The sequence below is a fragment of the Trichechus manatus genome, unplaced genomic scaffold, assembly GCF_000243295.1.
Source record: "Trichechus manatus latirostris isolate Lorelei unplaced genomic scaffold, TriManLat1.0 scaffold00219, whole genome shotgun sequence".
Lineage (NCBI taxonomy): Eukaryota > Metazoa > Chordata > Mammalia > Sirenia > Trichechidae > Trichechus > Trichechus manatus.
Window position 1 is genome coordinate 9,550 of NW_004444155.1, and position 10,645 is coordinate 20,194.

Below are 10,645 nucleotides of genomic sequence, written 5' to 3' on the forward strand. Positions count from 1 at the left end.
CCCAAAGAATCCACAAGAAAACTACTGGAACTAATAGAAGATTTCAGCAAAGTTTCAGGATACAAGATAAACATACAAAAATCAGTTGGATTCCTTTACCCCAACAGGGAGAACTTCGAAGAGGAAATCACCAAATCAATGCCATTTATGATAGCCCTCAAGAAGATAAAAGACTTAGGAATAAATCTAACCAGAGATGTAAAAGACCTATACAATGAAAACCAGAAGACACTACTGCCAGAAACAAAAGAGACCTGCATAAGTGGAAAACATACTTTGCTCATTGATAAGAAGACGCAATATTGTGAAAACGTCAATTCTACCCAAAGCGATATACAGATACAACGCAATCCTGATCTAAATTCCAATGGCATTTTTTAATGAGATAGATAAACAAATCACCAACTTCATATGGAAAGGGAAGAGGTTCCAGAGAAGTAAAGCATTACTGAAGAAGAAGAACATAGTGGGAGGCTTCACAGTATTTTGATTTTAGAACCTATTATACCGCCACAATAGTCAAAACAGCCTAGTACTGGTATAACAACAGATACATAGCCCAATGGAACAGAATTGAGAATCCAGGCATAAATTCATCCACCTATGAGCAACTGATATTTGACAAAGGCCCAACATCCGTTAATTGGGGAAAAGACAGTCTCTTTAATAAATGTTGCTGGCATAACTGGATATCCATCTGTAAAAAAAAAGAAATAAGATCCACTACCTCACACCATGCACAAAAACTAACTCAAAATACTCAAAGACCTAAATATAAAATAAAAAACGATGAAGATCATGGAAGAAAAAATAGAGACAATGCTAGGAGCCCTAATACATGGCATAAACAGATAACGAACCATAAGTAATACTGCACAAGCACGAGAAGAGAGACCAGATAACTGGGAGCTCCTAAAAATCAAACACTTATGCTCATCAAAAGACTTCACCAAAAGACTCAAAAGACAACCTACAGACTGGGAAAAAAATTTGGGGTATGACAAATCTGATCAGCGTCTTATCTCTAAAATCTACCAGATACTGCAAAACCTCAACAACAAAAGGACAAATAACCCAATTAGAAAATGGGCAAAGGATATGTACAGGCACTTTGCCAAAGAAGATATTCAGGCGGCTAACAGACGCATGAAGAATTGCTCACGAACATTAGCCATTAGAGAAATGCAGATAAAAACGACAATGAGATATCATCTCACCCCAACAAGGCTAGCACTAATTCAAAAAATACAAAATAATAAATGCTGGGTGGTTGTGGAGAGACTGGAACACTTAGTTGTACAAAACGGTACAACCACTTTGGAAACCGATTCGGCACTTCCTTAGAAAGCTAGAAATAGAAGTACCATACGATCCAGCAATCCTGCTCCTTGGAATATATCCTAGAAAAATAAGAGCTGTCGCAAGAATAGATATATGCACACCCATGTTCATTGTAGCACTGTTCACAATAGCAAAATGATGGAAACAACCTAGGCACCCATCAGCGGATGAATGGATAAACACACTATGGTATATCCACATAATGGAATACTATGTAACAATAATGAACGATGAAGCCATGAAACATTACAGGGAGAAATCTGGAGGGCATTATGCTGAGTGAATTTAGTCGGTCACAGAAGCACAAACATTATCTAAAACCACTCTTATAAGAACTCAAGAAAAGGTTGAAACACAGAAGAAAACATTCTTTGGTGGTTACCAGGGTGGGGAGGGAGGGTGAGGGTTATTTACTAACTAGATAGTAGACGAGAATTATCTTAGGTGAAGGGCAGAACAGCACACATTACAGGGGAAGTCAGCACAACTGGACTAAATCAAAGCTAAGAAGTTTCCTTAATACAATCAAACACTTCAAGGGACAGAGTAGCAGGGGTGGGGGTCTGGGGACCATGACTTCTGGGGACATCTAGGTCAATTGGCATAAAAAAGTTTGTTAAGAAAATGTTCTGCATCCTACTTTGTGAGTGGCATCTGAGGTCTTAAAAGTTTGCAAGTGGCCATCTAAGATGCAGCGATTGGACCCAACCACCTGGAGTAAAGGAGAATGAAAAACACCAACGACACAAGGAAAGTATTAGCCCAAGAGACAAAAAAGGCCACATAAACTGGAGACTTCATCAGCCTGAGACCAGAAGAACTATATGGTACCCAGCTATCACCAATGACTGCCCTGACAGGAAACACAACAGAGAGTCCCTGATGCAGCAGGAGAAAGGTGGGGTGCAGAACTCAAATTCTACTAAGAACACCAGACTTAATTGTCTGACTGAGACTGGAGGAATCCCAGACAGCATCCCCCAGACTCTCTATCAGCCCAGAACTAAAACAATTTCTAAGGCCGCTCTTCAGACAAAGATTGGACTGGACTGTGGTACATAAAATGATACTCGTGAAGAGTGTGCTTCTTAGCTTAAGTAGATACATAAGACTAAATGGGCAGTTTCTGTTCGGAGGTGAGATGGGAAGGCAGAGAGGGTTAGGAGCTGGCTGAATGGACATGGGGAATCGGGTGGAAAGGAGGAGTGTGCTGTCATAGTATAGGGGGAGCAATTAGGGTCACATAACAATGTATGTATAAATTTTTGCATGAGACTAACTTGAAATGTAAACTTTCACTTAAACTACAACAGTAAACCAAAAAAAAGTTATGCAAAAGTATTTTCCTTAATAGATTCTGCAGATTATATTAATACTGTATGCATATTTTACTGTAGAATAAATTGAATAAAATTTGTTGTTAAAATAAAAGAAACTTATCCAGTTTTGGGTGCTTACAATCTAGTCAGTGGGAAATACACATTTAAGTATAAAACATAGTATTTTAAACTGCTTTCATCTTAAACTATTTTGAAAATTCTTTTTTTCAGCTTGAAAACCATAATGAATTTGTTTAGGGATAGTTCAACACTAGAAAATCAGTCGATGTAATCCACCACCTAAACTAAAGAATCACATGATCATCTGAAACGATACAGAAAGAGCATTTGACAAAGTCTAAAACCAATTCCTGATAAAAACTCTCAGCCAAATAGGGATAGGAGGGAAATTCCTCAACATAATAAAGGGCATTTTTTCAAAACCAGCAGCTCACATCATTCTAAAAAGAGAGAGACGGAAAGCATTCCTTTGAGAACAGGAACCAGACAAGGATGCCCTTTATTATCACTCTTAGCCAACATCGTGCTGGAAGTCCTAGCTACAGCAATAAGGCAAGAAAATAAATAAAGTTCATCCAAATTGATGTAGAAGAGTTTACTATATCTGTTTGCAGATGATGTGATCTTTTACATAGAAAACCCCAAAGCATCCGCAAGAAAGCCACTGGAACTAATAGAAGATGTCAGCAAAGTAGCAGGATACAAGATTAACATACAAAAATCAGTTGAATTCCTTTACATCAACAAAGAGAACTTCAAAGAAGAATTCAGCAAATCAATGCCATTTACAATAGCCCCCAAGAATATAAAACAATTAGGAATAAATATAACCAGGGATGTAAAACCTAGACAAAGAAATCTACAAAACGCTACTGCAAGAAACCAAAAGAGACCTACCTAAGTGGAAAAACATACCAATCTCATGGATAGGAAAACTCAACACTGTGAAAAAGTCAATACTCTCCAAAGTGATCTACGGATTCCATTCAATCCCGATCCAAATTCCAGTAGCATTCTTTAAAGACATGGACAACGAAATCACCAACTTTATGTGGAAAGGATGGGGCCCCATACTAACAAAGCATTCATAAAGAAGAAGAACAAAGTGGGAGGCCTCACATTACCTGATCCCAGAATCTATTATACAGTCATCATAGTCAAAACAGCCTGGTACTTACACAACAGTCACATAGACCTATGGACAAAATTGAGAATCCAGATGTAAACCCATCCATCTATGAGTAGCTGATATTTGACAAAGGGACAAAGTCTATTGAATGGAGACAAGACAGCCTTGTTAACAAACGGTGCTGGCATAACTGGACGTTCATCTATTACAAAATGAAATAAGACCCTTATTTCACACCATACACAAAAACTAACTCAAAATGGATCAAAGACATAAATATAAAACCTAAAACAATAATGATCATGGAAGAAAAAATAGGGACAAAGCTAGGGGCCCTAATACATGGCATAAAGAGAATATAAACCATAGCTAATAATGCACAGACACCAGAAGATAAACTACACAACTGGGAGCACCTAAAAATTAAACTTATGCTCATGAAAAGACTTCACCGAAAGAGAAAAAAGAGAAGCTACAGACTGGAAAAAAATTTTGGTTATGTAATTTCCAACAAGGGTCTAATTTCTAAAATCTGTAGAATACTTCAACACCTCAATAACAAAAAATACAAATAATCTAATTAAAAAATTGGCAAAGGATATGAAGAGTCACTTCACCAAAGAACACATTCAGGCAGCTAACAGACACATAAGGAAATGCTCGTAATCATAGGGCATTAGGGAAATGCAAAACAAACAAAAACTACCATGAGATACCATCTCACCCAGACATTACTGGCATTAATAAAAACAACCAGAAAAAAACACTTTTTGGACAGGGAGCAAGGAGATTGGAACTCTTATGCACTGCAGGTGGGAATGTAAAATGGTGCAATCACTATGGAAAATGATATGATGCTTCCATAAAAAACTAGAGATAGAAATACCATACAATCCAGCAATTCAAGTGCTAGCAATATATTCCAGAAAAATAAGAAACATCCCATGAATAGGCATATGCACAGCCATGTTCTTTGCAGCATTATTCACAATAGCAAAAAGATGGAAACAACCTAAGTGCCCATGAACAGACGAATGGATAAACAAATTATGATACATGCAGTGGAATACTATGCAATGATAAAGACCAATGATAAATCTGTGAAACATCTTACAACATGGATGAATCCGTACGGCATTATGCTGAGTGAAATACATCAATCACAAATGGACAAATATTGTATGAGACCACTATTATAAAAACCCAAGAAAAGGTTTACACACAGAAAAACACAATCTTTGATGGTTTCGAGTGAGGGGAGGGATAGGGAGGAGAGAAATCACTAACTAGATAGTAGACAAGTGTTAACTTTGGTGAAGGGAAAGACAACAAAAAATATAGGGGAAGCCACCACAACTTGACTAAGACAAAATCATAGAAGCTTCCTAGACACACCCAAACACCCTGAGGGACCCCTTACTGGTGCTGAGGGCTAGAGACCATGGTCTGGGGAGATATCTAGGTCAATTGGCATTACATAGTTCATAAGGAAAATATTCTACACCCTACTTTGATGAGCAGAGTCTGGGGTCTTAAAAGCTTGTGAGCAGCCATCTACGATGCATCTATTGGTATCATCACGTTCTGAGCAAAGGAGGATGAAGAAAACCAAAGACATGAGGAAAATGTTAGTTCAACGGACGAATGGACCACATGAACCACAGCTTCTACCAATCTGAGCCCAGAAGAACTAGATGGTGCCAGGCTACCACCACCAACTGCTCTGACAAGGATCACAATAGAGGGTCCCAGACAGAGCAGAAGAAAATGTAGTAAAACATCCAAATTCACAAAAAAAGTCTAGATTTACTGGTGTGACAGAGACTGGAGGAGTTCCTGAGAATACGGCTGCAGACACCGTATGTCTTAGGCTGGGTTCTCTAGAGAAGCAAAACCAGTAAAGTGTATAAATATATATATAGAGAGAGATTTATATCAAGGAAACAGCTCACGCAATTGTAGAGGCTAGAACATCTCATGTCCGTGGATCAGGGAAGAGGCCTCTCCCAAGTCACACAGCTGCAGAAGCTGGCAAGCCCAAGATCGGCAGGTCGGAGAGCAGGGCTCCCACCCACAGGCTGTTCAGATCGACAAATCCCAACTTCGGCAGATACGCTGACAGCTCAAGTCCCAAGAACTGGAGATGAGGTGACAGGAGGCAGCCGAAGGATCCAGAGAGAGAGAGCAAAAAGCCAGAATGTCTGCTTCTATTCAGATGCGGGCCACACCCCCAAGGAGACTCCCTTTCATCTGATTGGCTACTCACAGTATATTCAATCATGGGAGTGATTACATTAAAACACAGAATCATGGCCCAGCCAAGTTGGCACACAGTCTTAACCATCACACCGTGATAACTCGGTACTGAAGCAGCTACTGAAGTCCATCTTTCAGCCAAATATTAGACAGGCTTATAAAATAAAAATAACACACGTGAGGAACGGCTCCTCAGTTCAATCAAATATACAAGACCAAATGGGTAACATCTGCCCAAAAACAAAGATGAGAAGGCAGAAAGGGACAGGAAAACTGGACATATGGACATGGAGAACTCAGGATGGAAAGGGAGTGGGGTAGAGTGCTGAAACATCGCAGGGATTGAAACCAATGTCACAAAACAATTCATGTATAAATTTTTTAATGAGAAACTAATTTGCACAGTAAACTTTCACCTAAAACACAATGTGAATTTTAAAAAAAAAAGAATTAAGGGAAAGTGAAAGAGTGTTTCGAGCTTTTCTTACTAAAAAGATTTAAAAATTAAAAAAAAATCTATATTCAACTCTGCTACTGTCTCACTGATAGACTGTGAGCAATGCTCAATCTATTGGGTTTTCTGTTATTTCATTTGTAAAATGAGGGTTATTTTGAGTTTGATAAAGCTCACTGTAGGGAATGTTTTGGAAAGAGACAAAAAGAAATGTAGCTAATTATACACTCATCTACATAAAAGAATTAGTAGAAATAGAGGGAAGGAGGTTAATTCTAAAGATAATAGTACTTGGGAACCAGCTAGATACTGAATGCCAGAGAGAAAGATAGACTACGATGACATCCAGTTAATGGATTGTGACATACCAGGGAGAGGCTTTATAGGTTGGGAAAAGTGCACATTTCCTTTGAAAAGACTATAGGATATCCAGAGACATACAGAATAAGTGCTTGGAAATATTGCTGTACAGTTTAGGTGACAAATAAGGATAGGCAGTTAAATTTTCGAGTCACTATTTCACTGAAATTGGACATTTCATGGGACATTGGTGGTTCAGTGGTAGAGTTCTCACCTTCCGTGCGGGAGACCAGGGTTTGTTTCCTGCTAATGTACATTATGAGTAGTAAAATTTTGCTGAAGATAATTTAAAAATTGTTGCAGTAGTACATCAACAGGGAACTGTCAGAAATTCAAGCCAGATTTAGAAGAGGACATGGAATGAGGGACATCATTACTCATGTCAGATGGATCTTGGCTGAAAGCAGAGAATAACAGAAAGATGTTTACTTGTGTTTATTGACTATACAAAAGTATTTGTGTGGATGATAATAAATTATGGATAACATTTCGAAGAATGGGAATTCCAGAACAGTTAATTGTGCTCATGCAGAGCCCATACTTAGACCAAGAAGCAATCGTTTGAACAGAACAAGGGGTACTGCATGGTTTAAAATCAGGAAAAGTGTGGCCAATGTTGTATTCTTTCACAATATTTATTCAATCTGTATTCTGAGCAAATAATCCAAGAAGTAGGATGATATGATGAAAAACGTGGCATCAGATTGGTAGAAGGCGATATGCAGATGACAAAATCTTGCATGCTGCAAGCAAAGAGGACTTGAAGCACTTATTGAGGAAGATCAAAGACTACACAGCATTCAGTATGGATTATGACTCAACATAAAGAAAATAAAAATCCCCACAACTGGACCAATGAGCAACATTATGATAAATGAAGAAAATATTGAAATGGTCAAGGATTTCATATTACTTGGATCCACAGTCAATATCCATGAAAGCAGCAGTCAAGAAATCAAATGCTGTATTGCACTGGGAAATTCTGTTGCAAAAGACCTCTTTAAAGGGTTCAAAAGAAAAGATGTCCCTTTGAGGACTAAGGTGCACCTGACCCAAGCCATGGTATTTTCCATCACCTTACATGCATGCAAAAGCTGAACAACGAATAAGAAAAACCGAAGATGAATTGATGACTTTCAATTGTGGTGTTGGTGAAGAATATTGAAACCACCATGAAATGTGAGACGAATGTACAAGTCTGTCTTGGAAGAAGTACAGCCAGCGTGCTCTTTGGAAGCAACGATGGTGAGACTTCATCTCCTGTACTTTGCACATGTTATCAGAAGGAACCATTCCCTGGAGAAAGACATCCTTCTTGGTAAAGCAGAGGATCAGCGACAAAGTGGAAGACACTTGATGAGATGGATTCACACAGTGGCTGCAACATTGGTCTCAAACTTCACAACATCTGTGAGGATGGTGCAGGACTGGACAGTATTTCCTTCTGTTGTATACAGGGTCGCTATGAGTTAGAAATGACTTGATGGGACCTAACAGCTACAACAATGCACCTCATGTGTAGTCAACACCTGTCCGTCAGTGTAGGCTTGTGTGTTGCTGTGATGGTGAACAGGTTTCAGTGGCTCTTCTAGACTAAGACAGACTAGGAAGAAATGCTATGTGATTTATATCCAAAAATCAGCCAGTAATGGCCCTACCGATCACAATAGTCCAATCTTCAATAGATTGTGGAGATAGTGCAGGACTGGTCAACATTTCATTCCGTTGTGCATGAGGCCGATTCCAAAGTAGCTAACAACATTTCACTGAAAGTTTTTTCTTTGGATATCCATTTATTCAATCAGCAACCAATTAGTGAGTGCTTATTTTATGCCAGGCACTTATTCTGGTGTTAGAAATAAAAACAAGTAATCTCTAACTTCATGAAGTTTACAACCTAGTGAATATAGTTGTGTTTATCCAGAGATTAAAAAAATAATAACTACCATTTTTGTGAGTTTATTCTACATGCCAGTACTGTACAAAGTAGTTTTTTCCAAAAAATCTCCTAATTCTACAAGACCATTGTTAAATAAGCAATAAATATTACAGTTTCAATTTATACATAAGATAATAGAGCATCTAAATTTTTAAATAACTTTCTCCAAGCCATACAGCTAGTAGTCAGCAGAATCAGAATTCAAATCTAGGTTTTTTTTCTGACTCTAATGCTCTTAACTCCTGCACTGTAGAGCCCTGAAGAAGCACCCTGGGAAATGCTCCTTTATTAGGTCGGCCAGCAGAAGATATCCCAGGAGCAATGTAGGGAAGGATGCGGAAACTTGAAAGAAAATTGCCCCTGATCAGAAGAAAGACTTTGGGGACACATAGGAAGGAGGTAAAGGGTCGATCCAGTGAGTCAAAAGCTCCCAGAGGTGTGAGGTCACACAGAGTGCAGAGAATCCACTGAAGTCAGCTATTAGAAGGTCAATGGTGTGACCAGAGAGCAGCCAGAACCAGAAATGGAGGGCTTATGTGAGACAAGCCAGTGGCAACATTGACTGTGAGAATATATCACCTAACTTAACTGGAGAGAATTTGGATAGCAGAGTAGAGATATTGCCTTAGTAACAGGGGAATTAGAATCAAGATGATAGTTTAACTGGTATAATCCTACTTTGTTTGTTGTAGAGAAATTTCAGGGTTTTTTTTCAACAAAAAAATTCATATCACTATACTTTGGGAGCACTTTTGTTTCAGACTAATTGGATGAAGACTATTCATGTAGTTTTATATCTGCCAGAATTCTATGATGTTTTATTTGAGGAAACAAAGTAAAAATTTGTAAAAATTAAATGCAATTCACATGAATTTCTTATGTGACCTTTCTATAAGATACTGAGTACTATGGCTCTGGTTCAAAATCTAAAGCTCTAGCCAAACCAAGTAGTTGAGACAAAAGTTATGACTATCTTACTGCCATAATTATGGGTATTATGATATAGGAGGTGGTGTGCTTTGTGGAGGAAATATGTAGCTACTGAGTCTTTAAGAACTGCTGAATATTATCATATTATAAAAAGATGTGTAAAATTCACACTATGAGTTGCCTAAAATGTCAAGCAAAACAAGATGGAAAAACATGATTTCTGTCGGGAGAAAACAGATCACAAGGGCTACACAAGGAGGCAGGCCCCAAGCCTGGAATTTGATCAGCACTTGAGGGCGTCACCTTGATCTTCACAAGCTTATTCATAGTTTTTGCAAACTTACAGTCACTTAATTTACCCATGTGTTGGAAAAAAAGAAAAAAAAAAACAAAACTAAACTAAACAACACCACAGCAATAACAATAATCTTGATCTTTGGGTAAGTTTTATACCTTTCTCTTTGAGAAAGTCATTAGGATCTTTGAAGGGCCCATCCTTTAATCATCTGAGGTTAAATTAATAAGGAATAACACTAATGTAATTAGTGTTATTTTTATTTTTATTTATTTATTGATTTAATGTACTTCAGGTGAAGGCTTACAGAACAAATAGTTTCTCATGAAACAGTGGTACACATATTGTTTTATGACATAGGTTAACAACCCCACAACATGTCAACCCTCTCCCTTCTCGACCTTTTTTTTTTTCGTGAAAATATACATAGCCAAAGATACAGTATTTCAAAAATTTCTACATGCACAGTTCAGTGACATTGACTACGCTCTTCCAATTGTGCTGCTATTCTCAATTTAGATGAAGGCTTACAGAACAAAATAGTTTCTCATTTAACAGTTAGTACACATGTTGCCCTATGACAATGGTTAACAACCTCACA